The sequence below is a fragment of the Palaemon carinicauda genome, chromosome 5, assembly GCF_036898095.1.
Source record: "Palaemon carinicauda isolate YSFRI2023 chromosome 5, ASM3689809v2, whole genome shotgun sequence".
Taxonomy (NCBI): Eukaryota; Metazoa; Arthropoda; class Malacostraca; order Decapoda; family Palaemonidae; genus Palaemon; species Palaemon carinicauda.
The window spans coordinates 183,043,350-183,062,223 of NC_090729.1; the positions used below are offsets into that span (position 1 = coordinate 183,043,350).

Here is an 18,874-nt window from a genome sequence, read left to right on the forward strand (position 1 = left end):
CATTATAGTTTATTAGTTGTTTTCTATTTTTTGTAATAATAATAATAATAATATTAATAATAATAATAATAATAATGATAATAATAACAAAAATAATAATAATAATAATAATAATAATAGTAATAATAATAATCCATATACATAAAGAGCAAGTGCTTAGATATATATATATATATATATATATATATATATATATATATATATATATATATTTCATCATCATTATCTTCTTCATCATCTGTTACTAGTCCAACGTAGAACAAAGGCCTCAGACATGTCCTTCCACTTGCGTCTATATATGATCTTTCTGTGCTAGTCAATGCCCGCAAACTTCCTTAGTTCGATGATCCATCTTCTTCTCTTCCTTCCTCTGCTTTTTTGCAATCTCTAGAGACCCATTCTGTTATTCTTAATGTCCATATATTGTCTGTCATTCTCATTATATGTACTGCCCTTGTCCATTTCTTTTCTTTTTTTACAAGATGGTAGTATGTCCTCAATTTTAGTTTGCTCTCTTATCCATGTTGCTCCTTTTCTGTCTCTTTGTTATTCCCATCATTATTCTTTCTATAGCTCTTTGGGTTTAAACTAGCTTATGTTCTAGCGCTCCAAGTTTCTGATGTATAAGTTAATACTTTTATTTTTAGGAAAAGTGGCAATTTACATTTCATAATCTCATTTTGTTTACCAAATGCTCTCCATCCCATGCTTATCATTTTTTAAAATTTCGGTCTCGTGTTCTGGAGAAATACTTACTGTCTGTCCTTAATACTTATATTCATTAACAATCTCCTGAGGCTCGTCCATAATTCTTATTTGTTGTCTCTGCCTTTTCATTGAGCATTATCTTAGTTTTAATCATATTCCTTTTCAGTCATACATTTCTGTTTCCTTTATTCAAATCTTCTATTATCTTTTGTAATTCCTCCCATGATTCCCTAAACACAACTATGTCATCTGCAAATTTTAAGTTGTTAAGGTATTTCCCATTAATATTAATTCCCACATTTTCCCAATCTAAATTCTTAAAAACTTCTAGACATGCTGTGAATAATTTGGGAGGTATGTGATCTCCCTGTCTAACTCCTATCTCAATCATAATTTTCTCACTATCTTTATGTAGTTTTATGATTGCTGTACCTCCTATATACTGTAGATATCTTCAAGTGTTCTAACATAGGATTAATCTATTCCTTGTTTTTAAAGGGTTTTCATTACAGCTGATGCTTTGATAGAATCAAAAGGTTTCTCATAGTCTATAAGTGCCATACATAGTGGTTTGTAATACTGTTGATTTTTCCAATTGCTGATTAATTACATGGATATGGTCAGTTGTTAAATACCTACTTCTAAAGCATGCCTACTCTCGGTTGATTAAAGTCTAGCTGTCTTAATCTTCGGACTAATAAGATCTTTGTAAATATTTTATATATTACTGAGAGTAAACTTATTGGACGGTATTTTTTTCGGATCTTCTGTGTCTCCCTTTTTGTGAATTAGCGTAATGATGAAGTTTTTCCAAGCAGCCAGTTTTACTACTATGAAATCTCCTCCATCTATTATTAAATCAATCGTTGGCCATCTACTCCTACTGATTTGCCTCTCTTCATGCCTTTTAATGCTTTTCTGTCACGCTAAGTGGCAGGGGGGAGAGGAGCTAGTCATACCCTGGTGAGAGAGAGGGTACCCCGAGAAGTACACTCGGAAACCACAATCTCCCACAAATTACCAAACTAGCGATTTGTATTTTGGAAAGGGTGAGGGAGTGAGAAGGGTTAAATCTGTATGTGTGCTTATCTATCTAAATATTTAGCACCGATTTTGATGGGTCGGCTACACTTATATAACGATAATAACCTGGCCGGGATTCGAACTTATGCCTGTCAGAGTATGGCATCGGTGCCCAAATTGACTCTCTTAGTCATGGCGTTCTTAAAGTGTCAACAAAAATCTCCCTCACTTTTTCTGTCTCTAAGTTACGTATACAAGTATGTATCAGATGGGTAATCGCATGTATCCATACGTGCTTCCAAGAAGTTGATTCTACTTAATTCTTCATTGTTTATGCACTAGCAATAGATTATAAATTAAAATGACCTATCTCATAAAAACTCTAAACATTTAAATTAATTCACTCTACCCAAAAGCAAATGGACTAAAAAAGTCTTTGAGACATTCAAAATCCTTGTTATCTCTCTCTCTCTCTCTCTCTCTCTCTCTCTCTCTCTCTCTCTCAAAACATTAAGTCTTACCTCTTAGTGTGATATTTTATACGTATTTTGTCAACTTGTTATATATGCTTTCTTTTAATTTTTCAATATGATTTAACAATTATAGGTATTTAAAAAACTGCAATTCCACAAAAAAGTTATTCATGTATATACATATGCCATTGATCTCTCTCTCTCTCTCTCTCTCTCTCTCTCTCTCTCACATATTGTGAAACAGATTACATCAGGATGAGGACGGCTAAAGGAGGGCCTCAATTTCTCTACCAATTCCAGTTTCACAAATCTCTCTCTCTCTCTCTCTCTCTCTCTCTCTCTCTCTCATATTATGAAACAGATTACATCAGGATGGGGACGCCTAAGGGAGACCCTCACTTTCTCTCCCAATTCCAGTTTCTTGTGAAATATGGAAATTTCTACATGTTCTGGGCCTCACGAAACTAGGGTAGGCTATAGATCAATCAAACCTGTAGAATAGTACTGCTTTTGCCGTACTGACCCAGACCCTCAGTCTATTAGCCCCAATAAGTATATATTTCGCTAAATGAGAGTAAATTTCTCTCTCTCTCTCTCTCTCTCTCTCTCTCTCTCTCTCTCTCTCTCTCTCTCTCCATACGACAAAAGTTTGTTTACTTTTTCTTGTAGACAGCTGTGAAATGATTTATATGCCTGTACTGTCTGTATATATATATATATATATATATATATATATATATATATATATATATATAAATATGTATATATATACATTGAATATATATATATATATGTATATATATATATATATATATATATATATAAATATGTATATATATACATTGAATATATATATATATATATATATATATATATATATATATATATATATATATATATATATATATATATACATATGCATAAAACACAGCAACATACATTGCTTAGATGCAATAAACCACAAGGAAAATTGAAAAGACTGAATGAATACTGGCCGGTTTCGTCCCACTACATCAAAATAGATATCGTATAGTGAGAGTACGAACATACATACAAACATTTGTACGACAAAACATCTGACCTGACCCCTTAATGACCTGCCAAATGTTGTATAAGCTCCTCCCACTAAGGCCCAGACGTCCTGTTCCGATGTGGTAACGTCTCTGACTGGTGAACGCCAGATTAGGGTTCGAGTCCCGCTGAAACTCGTTAGTTTCTTTGGTTGCTGCCACCTCACTTTCCTTGTGAGCTAAAGATGGAGTGTTGGGGTAGTCTATAGGTCTACCTGTTGAGTCATCAGCAGCCATTGCTTGGCCCTCCTTGGTCCTAGCTTGTGTGGAGAGGGTGCTAGTGCGCACACACACACACACATATATATATACACATATGTATATCTATATATATATATATATATATATATATATATATATATATATATATATATATATATATATTGTCAGTCTCTACGGCATTGTCCTGCTTGATAGGGCAATGGCACTGGCCCTTGCCTCTGCCATTCATGAGTGACAAAGTAAAGTAAATATTAATGTGCTATTTTTTTTTCTTTTTTATGTAAGTTTGTATTCCTCCCAGGAAGGTTTATAAAGGCGGTCTATTTCTCTGCTGTTTACCTATGAAAGTTTGTATATACGTATTTTCAGTGTACCATATAATATATATATATTATTTACTTCTCTAGCAAATAAGTCCTATTGATGATGTGTTGAGATGAATCATGTTATAATTCACTCAGTATTTATATTTTTCCTGTGGTTTATTGCGTACATACAAGATGTGTATGCATGTATGTATGTATATATATATGTGTGTATATATATATGTATATATATAGTGTATATATATACACAATATATATATATATATATGTATATATACACTATATTTATATATATATATATATATATATACACATTATATATATATATATATATATATATATATATATATATATATATATATGTAAATTCAGCCACTTGCTCTTTATTATATAGGGAAGATTATATATTTTACTACTACGAGTCCGAGTTTTCGAACATAACCACAAATATACCTGTGACTGGGGCCAGTGAGCTTCAAAATTTATTCATAAAGAAAGACTAATTATCTAAGCTTTTATAAGCTCTGAATCTTTATATTGGTGGTATTTTAAGTATATTTATTATTGTCTTACAGGTGCAGAGTTGATGGACGTGATACTGACCAATATCTGATGGACATCGAGGATCTTAATGAGTGAGTTGATAGCTTTTTTTTTCTTTCTTTCTTTTGTTGGAGTGAAACTTTTTGGTCAACTGAAGTGGAAGTTTTCTAGCTAGAGGGTCACATCCATGATTCTGAAATTTATGTGTGATAGTGATCTTTGTCGTTTCGTTTGAGTCACTCAGTTAGTGGAAATAGCTTTTTACCTCCGCCAACGTAGTTGGAAGGAGGTTATGTTTAACCCCCTGTTTGTGTATTTTTTTTGTTTGTGAGCAGCTTCCTGGCCACAATTTTAATCGTAGAGTAATAAAACTTGCAGCGATTAAGTGTTCTGTAAATATCTGGAAATTATTAGATTTTAGATCAAGGTTAAAGGTTAAGGTCACGGTCAAGCAAAACGTCCAATTCACGTAATCAGACATAAGTTTGGACATCGTTGTCGCATAGACACTTAAAAGTTGGTTCATATTTGAGTGTACGAAAATCCACGCCATTTATTACATGTAAAGGTCAAAGATCAAGGCCGAGATAAAGGTCGAGAAACAAGCTGTCGCGGCAAAGGTCTGCGCTCGACTGAATGCCTCATTAGTTTTTAGTGTTTTTCAACATTGTAAATTCCTGTCATTAAATGCTTGTCTTCATTTTACCCTGTAAAAGTACTCAATTCTTTTGAGGTCAACTATGCAATTCATTAAAAAGATTTTGCTTGGTAGGTTAAAGAATTGGATTTTGTGTTTGGCTTTGAAAATTGCCATTACTAGGAATATAAGTTATGAAAATCGTCAATTCTCGTTTCTTTGATGATATAAAAAATGTCAAGTACCATGTGAGTATCAATCCTAATCAAACTTTCAAGTTTAATATAATTTTTGATGTTTAGTCAATATAATCTGCCTCGTCAACAACAATATAAGTGATAATTGCAATGAAATTGAATTATATATTTAGTATACGTCTATATTTCAACTAGATTTGTGGGAAAATTTAAGTGTGAGAAATAAATTCCTCCCCGTAATAGATATCTAGATCCTAAACTACAATGTTAAGTTCGTAATCCGTCACACTTTGAGGGGGAATTCCCCTTAGGCAGTAGGTTGGCCAGGGCACCAGCCACCTGTTGAGATACTACCGCTAGAGAGTTATTGGGTCCTTTGACTGGCCAGGTAGTACTACATTGGATCCATCTCTCTGGTTAAGGCTCCTTTTTACTTTGCATACACATACACAGAATAGTCTGGCCTATTCTTTCCACATTCTTTCTGTCATCATATACTACCGCTAGAGAGTTATTGGGTCCTTTGACTGGCCAGATAGTACTACATTGGATCCCTCTCTCTGGTTACGGCTCCTTTTTACTTTGCCTACACATACACAGACTAGTCTGGCCTATTCTTTCCACATTCTCTGTCATCATATATTTGACAACACTGAGATTTCCAAACAGTTCTTCATCACCAAAGGGTTAACTATTCCCCTGTAATTGTACAGTGGGCACTTTCCTATAGGTAAGGGTAGAAGAGAGACTTTAGCTATGTAAGCAACTTTTCTAGTAGAAGGACACTCCAAAATTAAACCGTTGTTCTCTAGTCTTGGGTAGTGCCATACCCTGTGTACCAAGGTCTTCCACTGTCTTGGGTTAGAGTTCTCTTGTTTGAGGGTACACTTTTTTTTTTGTAAATGAAAAATTTATTTCAATGTTACAGTTCTTTGTATTATTATTATTATTATTATTATTATTATTATTATTATTATTACTACTACTTGCTAAGCTACAACCCTTGTTAGAAAAGCAGGATACTATGAGCCCAAGGGGCTCCAACAGCGAAAATAGCCCAGTGAGGAAAGGAAACAAGAAAAATAATACATCCTAATTACATTAACATTAAAATAAATATTTCCTAAATAAATTATAAAAACTTCAAAACAAGAGGAAGAAAAATAAGATAGAATAATGTGCCCAAGTGTACCTTCAAGCAAGATAACTCCAACCCAAGACAATGGAAAACCATGGTACAGAGGCTATGGCACTACCCAAGACTAGAGAACAATGGTTTGATTTTGGAGTGTTCTCCTAGAAGAGCTACTTACCATAGCTAAAGAGTCTCTTCTACCCTTAACAAAAGGAAATTGCCACTGAACAATTACAGTGTAGTAGATAACCCCTTGGGTGAAGAAGAAATGTTTGGTAATCTCAGTGTTGTCAGCTGTATGAGGACAGTAGAGAATCTGTAAAGAATAGGCGAGAGCCGCTAGACTATGCAGTGTATGTGTAGGCAAAAGGAAAATTAACCGTAACCAGAAAGAAGGATCCTGTGCAGTATTGTCTGTCCAGCCAAAGAACTTCATAACTCTCTATCCGTAGAATTAACAGGTAGCTAGTGGCCTGGCCAACTTACTACCTACTAACTTGACAAAATATGCTAAGCTGAAAGGTGAAAAAAAAAAGAAATATTGTAGCTCGTAGGTGAAGGGTTAATTAAAACGACGGGAATAATTTCCTAGGACAATGTAAAATTTAATAATTTTGTGAACAAAATGTTTAGTTAAACAATACAGGAAATAAAACAAAATCAATCTTTTGACATCAAATAACCATTAAGGTTATGAAAAAAAATATAATGCAAGTAACCTGCCAATAACAAATAACCATCAAAGTTAACGGAAAAAAAATTAATATACAAATGGACATAAAGGTTGCAGAAACTTTTGCACGCACGCCCCAGATAAAAAAAGCCAGTTACATACTTAAAAAAACATCACCTAGATATTCATTACCCAAGGGGGAAATGTTACCACAAAGACACCATTCCTAACTCGCCTATTCATAATTTCTTACAGTCCAAGGTGAGCTTTTTCACTCCCTTGAAGTTCCAAATTAGAGAGAGAGAGAGAGAGAGAGAGAGAGAGAGAGAGAGAGAGAGAGAGAGAGAGCTTCAGGTCGTTAAATTGTCGTTAGGCCTCCATCCCAGTGACATGGATCTTGTTTCTGGACGTGAACGTCAAAATGGAAACTGTACCGCTGCTATTTTAAATGGGGACGGCCGCCCAGGCGCTCACGTGTTTCAACCACCTAGGGGCTAGACGCACCGTCAAAAAGCCTCTCTCCGGAGAGAAGCTCCGGGCAATCTAAAGAAGAAGCTCACGTGTTTGCTTTCAGAGAAACGAAGGCAGATTTTCATCGGACGTTTAAACCTACACAATTTTGAGTCGCCATGTCGATCCCAAAATCGGGATTAATCTCTCTGTAGAAGCAGAGGTCTTGAAAGGTGACTATAAAGAATACAATGAGTAAGTTTGCACCTCCAGGGGAAAATACCTGTAAACAAAATCTAAAATAAAAATAAAATCCTTAACTAACACAGACTTGGATTTAAACAGATAGGTGTAAAGGAAATAGATACAATTTACATTCAAGATTCGGGATAAATTAGAAAAGGGTAACCATGAAATAGTTCATACAGGCATCAAAGGCAGCGCCGGGGAAATCTACCTGTATGTCGAATGATATAACTGAGCGCATGTTTAGCTACAAGGAATTAAGAAAATTTAGAATGCCAGGTGTAGTGTAGATTACCAAGATGGTGTTTCGTGTCAAGGATGGATGGTGGGGAGGGAGTGAGAAGGGCTTGGGAGGATCCTGTTAGGGGGACAAGATGAAGAGGAAGGCAGAGAATTAGATGGCGGGATAAGGTGAAGGATAATGTGGAGAGAAGAGGTTTGGTGGAAGAAGATGCCTTTGATCAAACATTGGAGAAGGTGCATCAGGCAACCTACCCCTTAATGTAGGGATGACGAAGTGCCAGAGGAATTAAGAAAATTTAGAAGCAATGGCATAGAACTTAGAAAGTTCAAAACAGCAACTAAAGAAGTTGCTCGATATATTAGACAGGCTCTGGTAGTTAGAAGTAAATGTATGCAAGCTGTGCTGTCTGTGTAGGAGGTAGCTAATGACATGAATTAGCTGTAGATTGCAAAGCTTTGCACCTACTACTCTACTAGTAGTAGGGCCAAAATCACTATTTTGTGGAAAGAGCAACGAGGAGACAGGAACCATTGTGAATTAGGAGAAGAATAACTAAATTAAACCATGAAAAGATGTATAAAAATAGAATAGATAAAGAAAAATAAAGTACGAAGATAAATCTTCACAAGTTTAAACATATGCGTAGTTATGCACCAATGCTTGTAAGCCAAAACATGTAACTCATTTCTTGCACAATTCCTTCTTTCAAGTTATACAAAATTAGATTTTATAATATTAATCTTCAAAGTGCGTGTGTTCGTTAATTAAAATTAGATAAGTATCCCATAAGTATTTCATTTTCTCATCCCGCTGTAGGAAAGTTAGAAAACGTGTATTATGGGAGACGAAACAATTGTATCCGAACAAATTCAATATTTTCCTGAAATTCATTCCATTTTTGTGATTAAGTAGATCTAGGTATATATATATATATATATATATATATATACCCGAAAATTTTCTTTGCTCGTCAATCAATTGTCTTCTCTTTCATCCCCTACTTAGTTTACTATCTCTAGGGAACCCTTCCGTTATTCTCTTTTGTCCATTCATTATCTGTCATTCTCATTATATGTCCTGCCCATATCCATTTCCTTTTCTTATAATGTTGTTAGAATATCCTGTACATTAGTTTGCTTGCGTATCCATATTGCTCTTTTTCTGTCTATTAGTGATACTACCATCATTATTCTTTCCATATCTCTGAGTTGTAACTAGCTTATGTTTTAAGGCTTAAGTGAGGGTCCAAGTTTCTAATGCTCATGTTAATATCTGATTAAATAGATTTATTCTTAGAGAAAGTGGCATTCTACTTTTTGAAACCTCATTTTGTTTACAAAAGGTTCCTCACCCATTGCTTATCCGTCTTTTAATTTCGGTCTCATGTCCTGAGGAAATACTGTTTTAGTGTCTGTCCTAACTAAGTGCGCATATTCATTAGCAATCTCTAGAGGTTCGTTCATAGCCCTTATATGTTATCTCTATGCGTTACCTTAATTTTAGGCATATTCATTTTTCAGTCCTACATTTCTGCTTTCCCTATAAAAATCATCTATCATCTTTAGCAATTTTTCCTACGATTCACTTAATATAACTATGCCATCTGCAAAACATAATTTGTTAAGGTATTCCCCATAAATGTTAATTCCTACAATTTCCCAATCTGAATTTTTAAAAACTTCTAGGCACGCTTCGAATAACATGGGAGAGATGTGGTCTCCCTGTCTAACTCATTCCTCAGTCGAAATTTTCTCGTTATCCTTATCCAGTTTTTGGATTACTGTACTTCCAGTATAGATATCTTCAAGTGATCTAACACAAGATTCAGCTTTGTCTTTGCAAGGCTTTCATTACTGCTAAAGATTTGACAGAATCAAATGCTTTCTCAGTCTATAAATGTCATACATAGTGGTTTGTCACACTGTTGATTTTTCCGTTAGCTGGTTAATTATATGGATATGGTCAGTTGTTGAATACCCTCTTCTAAAGCCTGCCTGCTCTCTTGGTTAATTAAAGTCTAGCTGCCTTACTATTCGGCCTGATAAGATCTTTGTAAATATTTTATATATTACGGAGAGTAAACTTATTGGGCGGCAATTTTTATGGTCTTTTGTGTCTCCCTTTTTTTGTTAATTAATATGATAATGTTTTTCCAAATTGTATGTATAAAGCATTCTTGCAGATATTTTGTTTAAAATTCAACCAGTTTTACTGTTATGAAATCACCTCCATCTATTATTAAATCCATCGTTAGGCCATCTTCTCCTGGTGCTTTGCCTCTTTTCATGCCTTATAATGCTTCCTTTACTACTCCTACAGTTATGTTTAGTACAGGCTCAGGTGATTAATTATTTCTACTGGCTAAGTTATCTTCTTCTTCTTCTTCTTCTTCTTTTTCATTATTATTATTATTATCATTATCATTATTATTATTATTATTATTATTATTACTTGCTAAGCTATAACACTAGCTGGAAAAGCAGGATGCAATAAGCACAGGGGCTACGACAGGGAAAATAGCCCAGTGAGGAAAGGAAACAAGGAAAAATAAAATGTTTTAAGAAGAGGAACATTAAAATAAATGTTTCCTATATAAACTATAAAAAACCTAACAAAACAAGAGGAAGAGAAATAAGATAGAATAGTGTACCCGAGTGTACCCTCAAGCAAGAGAACTCTAACCTAAGACAGTGGCCGACCATGGTACAGAGGCTATGACCCTATCCAGGAGTCGAGAAGAATGGTTTGATTTTGGAGTATCCTTCTCCTAGAAGAGCTGCTTATCATTGTATATTATTGCATAGAAATCATCTGCCATTTTTATCACTCCATCTCTATTGGAGATAATATTTACATTTTCATCCTTTAAACAAACATCTGTTGAAGCCCTATTCCAAGTCTTTTTTTTTTTCATCTTTATACTTTTTCCTTTCTTTAGTGTTTCTTCAGTTTTGGTCTGACTGTGTTTACGAAAGTCTTTGGTAAAGTCTTAAGAGTTTTCAGTGTGTTTATTGTTTTGGATAGTTCTGCCAATTCTGTATATGTGTATATATATATATATATATATATATATATATATATATATATATATATATATATATATATATATATATGTATATATATGTATAAATATATATATATATGTATATATATATATATATATATATATATGTGTGTGTGTGTGTGTATGTGTGTGTGTGTGTGACTATGGAGGTCTATGGAGTGCGAAGTAGATGATGATGAATGGAGAAGTATTGAATTAAGAGCTCAAGATGCGACGAGAGACAACTGGCGTAATCTAACCGATGTCCTTTGCGTCAATAGGCGTAGGAGGAGATGATGATGATTTTAACTATATATATATATATATATATATATATATATATATATATATATACACACACAGTATGTATGTACAAGGTTATGTAAATTTTGTTACTATTCATAGCACCCCAGAAAAAGGTAATGATAATGACAAAAACATATGTTTCACTTGTATAATTGTTGTAAACTTCGTATAACCCCTGACTCCTTCCTACCCCACAAACCGCCATCTTTTTGTAGAAGCTGGTCAACACGAAGGAACCTGTATTAAAAGAGCCCGAGGCTTTTCTCTTGACCCTGGCCTCTTGTACACAATGGCAACAAACTTTTTTAGTTTACCTGATTAGGGAATACGTTTATTTTTAGTTTCATTATGACGTATATTAAAGAAATCTTAATATTTCAAAAATCTACTCTTACTAGATTTATATATAATTGTGTATGAAATGTGTTTATTTTACGTACTTGTATATGCTTTTCGACTTTAAATGTTTTTTGCGCATGGCTTGAAATTACTTTGTCTTGAAATTATGTTATAGCATTGAATATCCCATTTACTGGTGTTTATATGAACTCTAAGGATTATTTTGAATTTAATGTGTGCTTTCTTTTGTTACTTTTGGCCTATTCCAAAAAATTCAAAAATTAACTCTCTGGCTATCTCTATACAAAACTAACATAACTGTATTCTGAGAATTTTATAAAATAGCCATCTGTAACATTTGCTTTATTTATTTTTAAGTTTCGAGAGGTGTCACTTGTACCGTACATATATTGTAAGCAATTATTAATCTAGTGTAACGCTAGGACTAGACCAAGGCCGTCGACTAGACCTACCACAGTGGCCGCCATTGTGGTAGGTCTAGGCCTAAGAGGTAACTATGACTCGTGGTATCTTGTTGATGGAGTTTCGTTTCAATCCGGAAGGCTCTCCAATTGCTGTCCTAGTTCTTAATGAATACGGATTTGGCTATTGTGGCATGATGGTCCGAAAATGCTGCTCTGAAACTTTAATTTCAAAACTGAGATATCCGTTGGTCATGTGTTATATGATCCTGTATGTCGGATATAACGAAACCGTCTGCTTATTATTATTATTATTGTTATTATTATTATTATTATTATTATTATTAGCTAAGCTACATGCCATGTTGGGAAAGCAGTTTTCTAGAGGTCCAAGGGCTTCAATAGGGAAAAAATATCCCAGTGAGGAAAGGAAACAAGAAAATAAACTACAAGAGAAGTTATGAACAACTAAAGTAACTTATTTTAAGAATAATAACATTAGAATAGATCTTAACTTCAGTACTTTCACTACTTCCAGAATACCTTGCATCAGATTTGCCTCTCCTCAATACCAGTAACCATGAAAGGCTCTCTCTCTCTCTCTCTCTCTCTCTCTCTCTCTCTCTCTCTCTCTCTCTCTCTCTCTCTCTCTCTCTCATTGATTTGACCGAATTTACAGTTCAGATTTATTTCTAGGTTTTCCGGGGTAAAAATTAAAAAAATAACTGAGTTCGATGTCGTGTAAATTGGCCGTCACAAGAACATGACTACAAAGAGAAAAAGCAAAAATTATCCTTTATCCTATTGGGTTGTCTTGCAAGAGGCCGTGTTTTACGTACGATAAAAGTCTTATTACGAGTAGCCTAGTGGTGACTCATTTCGCATAGAAGCGGTAGACTCCACGAATGGAGTTGGTAACGGATAGATGATAATAATAATAATAATAATAATAATAATAATAATAATAATAATAATAATAGCAAATCGGAACGACAAGAATAATGTTAACTATTAACTGAGGTACGTCATGACTCAGGAGCTTATTATTATTATTATTATTATTATTATTTGCTAAGCTACAACCCCAATTGGAAAAGCAGGATGATATAAGCCCAGGGGCTCCAACAGGGAAAATAGCTCAGCGAGGAAAGGAAACAAGGAAAAATAGAAAATTTAAAGAACAATAACATTAAAATAAATATTTCCTAGATAAACTATAAAAACTTTAAACAAAACAGGAGGAAGAGAAATTAGACATAATAGTGTGCCCGAGTGTACCCTCAAGCAAGTAACCCTGGAAGGCTAGTCATGACTCCAGATAACACACTCCCACTCTCTCTCTCTCTCTCTCTCTCTCTCTCTCTCTCTCTCTCTCTCTCTCTCTCTCTGCTGAGTTCGACGTCATGTGTATTGGCCGTTATAAGAATTTTAATACAAAGTAATGGCACAAATTAACCTTTATCCTATTGGGTAGTCTTGCAAGAGGCCTTATTTTACGTACGATGAAACAATCTAAAACGAACAAACAGGTAGTATAGTGGTGACTCATTTCGCATTGAAGCGGTAGACTCCAATAATAATAATAATAATAATAATAATAATAATGATATTGATAACAATAATGATAATAATTATTATTATTAGTGTTGTTATTGTTATTGTTTTTGTTGTTATCATTGAAGATAATGATGATATTGTTGTATCTGTTGTAATTATTACCATTTAAACAGCTGCATCAGGTAATTTAACATAAAGGTCATCCATGATGCAAAGCGTTTTTTATGATAATAATAATAATAATAATAATAATAATAATAATAATAATAATGATAGGCTGATGAATATTATTATTATTATATTATTATTATTATTATTATTGTTATAGTTATTGTTGTTGTTGTTGTTGATGATGTTGAAGATAATGGTAACATTGTCGTATCTGTTGTAATTATTACCATTTAAACAGCTGCATTAGCTAATTCAACATTAAGATTACCCATGATGCAAATGTTTATTTATGGTAACAAGATTAATATCAAATCGAGACGACAAGTCTAATGGTAACAATTAACTTCGCGCATGCGCAGTTATCGATCGAATAAAACGTCCGGAACATCATTGTCATGCGCGAAGAGATCCTGGAAAAAATGAACAGAGTCAAACAAGTCTTGGGGTAATGTCCCCATGATTAGTCCCAAGGACACAGCTTGCAAGCGACCCACATCTGTCGGGACCAGTGGTTCAAAATTGCTCTTTAATCGTGCATGGAAAACCCCTCTCTCTCTCTCTCTCTCTCTCTCTCTCTCTCTCTCTCTCTCTCTCTCTCTCTCTCTCCAAGTGTACCTTTCGTGATTTTTGTTTTCGCCTTGAAAACTCTAACTGCCCCGTTGAAAGTTTGTTATTCTCTCTCTCTCTCTCTCTCTCTCTCTCTCTCTCTCTCTCTCTCTCTCTCTCTCTCTCTCTCTCTCTCTCATTATTAATAGGTTCTTTGTGGTTTTTGTTACATTTGTAAGTATTTTCTGGATGAACGTACTCAACATAACTATACATACACCTCATACATTATTCTAACTGACTATGACATTGTTCTCAAGTCCTGGGTAGTGCCATAGCTTCTGTACCATGATCTTCCACTGTCTTGGGTTAGAGTTCTCTTGCTTGAGGGTGCGTTCGGGCACAGTATTCTCATTTTTTCCTTATTTCCTTTCTTCACTAAGCTATTTTCCCTGTTGGGGCCCATGAGCTTATAGCATCCTGCTTTTCCAAATATAGGGCTGTAATAATAATAATATTAATAATAATAATAATAATGATATAATGATGATGATGCTAATAATCATAAGGATATACTTTGTATAGGCTAATATGGATCGAATTTAATGTTATCTTAAATGTTTTATTTTGATTGTTATAACTACTCTTGCAGTTTATTTATTTCCTTATTTCCTTTCCTCACTGGGCTATTTTTCTGTTGGAGTTCTTTGGCTTATAGCATCATGCTTTTCCAACTATGGTTGTAGCTTAGCTAATAATAATAATGATAATAATAATGATAATAATAATTAATAATAATAATAATATGAAAAACTAAACGATCGCGGATGTGACTTGTCAACCGGAAACGGGTGGGTAGCAGTCTAGTCTTCAGGGCGATCGGCAATTTTTTTTTTCTTTTTTTTTTTTGTGTGTGTGTGTGTGTGCATTGAATTTAGCTCAGAAAACAATAGTTTTTTATGATAAGAATTCTTAAAAATTTGGCTGCTTTAATTATTTGATTATAGTTGGATTGGATTGTTAGTCTGCAATTTATCTTATTATTATTATTATTATTATTATTATTATTATTGTCGTTATTATTATTATTATTGTCGTTATTATTATTATTATTATTATTATTATTATTATTATTATTATTGTCGTTATTATTATTATTATTATTATTATTATTATTATTATTATTATTATTATTATTATTGTCGTTATTATTATTATTATTATTATTATTATTATTATTATTATTATTGTTGTTAACAACTAAGCTACAGCCCGAGTCTGAAAAAACAAGATGCTATAAACCCAAAAGCTCCAACAGGGGAAAATAGCCCAATGAGGAAGGAAACAATGAAATAAATGAACAAGAGAAGTAGTGAACATCAAAGTATTTTAAACACAGTAGCAACATTATAATAGATTTTTCATAAATGAACTATAAAAACGATTGGAAGAGAAATGTGATAGAAAAGTGTATGTATCAATTTGAAGAACGTTAAAAATCGGAAATACCTTTTAGGAGATACGAGGAAGTCCCTTCTTGCCAGAGTCACCTTCAGGATGCTACACCTAATTATCGAAATGACTCAGGCAGCGGAGAGAGAGAGAGAGAGAGAGAGAGAGAGAGAGAGAGAGAGAGAGAGAGAGAGAGAGAGAGTTGTTCGATTATGATTACCTCGAAAATATTGTAGAATTTTTTTCATACGATTATCTCGAAAATATTCCAGAATCTCTCTCTCTCTCTCTCTCTCTCTCTCTCTCTCTCTCTCTCTCTCTCTCTCATGTTTGAAAGACTGAAGCTAGTAATAACGTAAGTAAAATAAATAAAAATGGAACAGTACCGTGCGGTTGAAAATTCCTGGGAGAACATTGTTCGTAACATAATGGTAAAAATTAGCTCTCCCAATTGCTCCGAAGAGTTAAATATATATATATATATATATATATATATATATATATATATATATATGTATATATATATATATATATATATATATATATATATATATATATATATATATATATATAATTTTTAAAGTAATTTTCTAAGCATGTGGTCTTAAAACTGACTGAATCTAATGGTTTCTTAAGCTTTTCATAACTACATGTAAGCTGTTAGATACCCAACAACTTGTATATAATAATAATAACAATGGTAACAGTAAAAATAATATAGAAATAATCCTTATTGTATCTATACATCCTGTAAATTGTAACACCGTAAACGGACAGAGCTTGGGAAAAGTGATATGTAACTCTCGTTATATAAATTAGAATCATAGTCTCATGTTTACCGAGATGAATGCACAGCAGACATCCGCTAGGAAAGTGGAAGAAAAAACGAGGAAACTGTTTTGTACGCATGCGCTGATGCCATCTGCAAAGAGAACGTTCTCCTCTTGACAATATTCGCAAATCATCGTTCTAGCTCAACGTGATCTGCATACCAAGTGACCTCGCCAGTGCACGACGTCTTTGCGTTTTATGCGTGCGTGCGTGCGTGTGTGTATGTTTCTTGAATGATAATTAAATGCTATTTTCTTATTCTTATAACATGGAGTAATTCTTTTATCTTAATACGATCTTTATGACCCCCCCCCCCCGAAAAAACACCCTATATAATAAAGAGCAAGTGTATGGCTTGGGTAGGGTGGAGAGAGAGAGTAGTCATACTCTGGTGAGAAGGGGTGCGTGTGTGTGCTTGTATGGCTAGATGTCTATTCATTATTTTTGACGGGTCGCGAACACTAGTCTTTAATAGTTTTACATTTCATCCTTCTTCCCATATAGCCCAGTTTTTCAAAACTTTTGCCAAATTATAATTTTTCATTGTTAACACCAGCTATAAAAAAGTATATATTAAAACAACAATATGAAAATGAATGATGCAATTAAACTTATTTCTATGCTTTTAACACGAATTAATTTCCTAAACATAGCATCTTCCTTGATATTTAAGGATGCACTACTATTGTTGGGGTTCAAGAAACTTATTGTGAATTAACAGATCTTTCTTATAACGTAAACATTCATTCATAAGATAGTGGAACTAAGTATCACTGTTACTAAGGCCAGGGATTATATATCCGAGTAGCTCCTCCCCTTCACCAACTGTCAAGGTCTCGAAAACATAACAACTACATTGTTCACCTCCATATCTTTTCGTTCATTAGATAAAATAAGTTGGTATGTTCATAAGGTCAGTCTATTCAGGCAAAGTTTGAAACACTGTAGTGTCACACATGCACATTGCAGAGGAAATAACTCCTTAGTTTTGTAACTGTTTATTATGATGTTTTAACTTTTAAATCAAGTTTTGTTTATATACGATGTAGATGATTTTGTATTGCAAAGGATAGCAATGTAATCTGTATGATTTAGTTTAGTCAGAAGAGGTTTCAGAGAGGAAATGTATATTATATGAAATTTCTCTATTTTTATAAAAGTGCAGAGATGAACATAGTAAAGAAATTCGTACCCACTAACCTACTATATATTATTATTATATTATATTATTATTATTATTATTGCTAGGCTACAACCCTAGTTAAAAAAGCAGGATGCTACAAGTCCAAGGGCTCCAACGGGGGAAAAATAGCCCAGTGAGGAAAGGAAGTAAACAAGAGAAGTACTTTAATGCCATTTAACAGAAGTGCCAACGTATGTAATTTTTAAAGATTTTCGGACGAAAAGGAGCAGATAATTTGCTCACGAAAATAAAAACTTGTATAGGAATCTGATCAATGCCAACAAAAAGTGTTGTTTAATATTCTAGCCCTTTATAATTGTGGGCAAGTTGGTTGGCAGCACTGACACCCTCAACCGGCACCCTGGTCCGCCTGCATTCCACTTTGTGAGTGACTTCAGTTTTGGCGGGAAGCCTCGCCGTAAAGGTTGACCCGTTGACCAATCCGGGACACGGTAGACCGAAGAAAAAAACAACGGTTTTTTTTTTTTTTTTCTGAGAAGCTTAATTGCTAGGTTAGAGACGCCAGTCAGCAACCTGATTTTTTTTTTCAATTTCTTCACTTTTATTATTTTCCCTCACTTCAGTTGGTAGCATTTAACATAGTGTTTAACATGTAGGATTCATGCAATTACTTTACACTACTGTTATTAGATGTACATATTTGATGAGTATAATATGAAAAAAAAATGCGTTTATTTTGACTGTAGCCCCTCATGAAATGTTTCTGTTTTTATATTATGAAAATACAGTTGTTGAACATCAAAATGAGTCATTTATTAAGAAGGCTGTCATGTTTTTACTTATCAAAATTTGATTCTACACAAACATAAAATGTTATTATTTAATGATTATATTTTTAGTTATTGCTACAGTAATTTGTTACATTTAAATCTCCTTAACAATATTGTACGATTACTTGACTAATATACCCCCCCCCCCTCTCTCTCTCTCTCTCTTCTCTCTCTCTCTCTCTCTCTCTCTCTCTCTTAATGGGTTGCTCAAGAATGAAGAGCTCTTGTTCTCAAATAGTTTAGCTATATTTCATAAAAAATTCTCTCTCTCTCTCTCTCTCTCTCT

General features: G+C 33.7%; 1 protein-coding gene across 1 annotated transcript in view; it reads left to right on the forward strand.

Moving 5' to 3' along the window:
- Positions 1–4,395: 4,395 nt before the first annotated feature.
- Positions 4,396–18,874, forward strand: part of LOC137641667 (uncharacterized) — a 129,549-nt gene continuing 115,070 nt past the window's right edge. The window contains exon 1 of the mRNA XM_068374444.1: positions 4,396–4,457. The gene's annotated coding sequence lies outside the window, so the exon portion shown is untranslated. The remainder of the gene's footprint in view (positions 4,458–18,874) is intronic.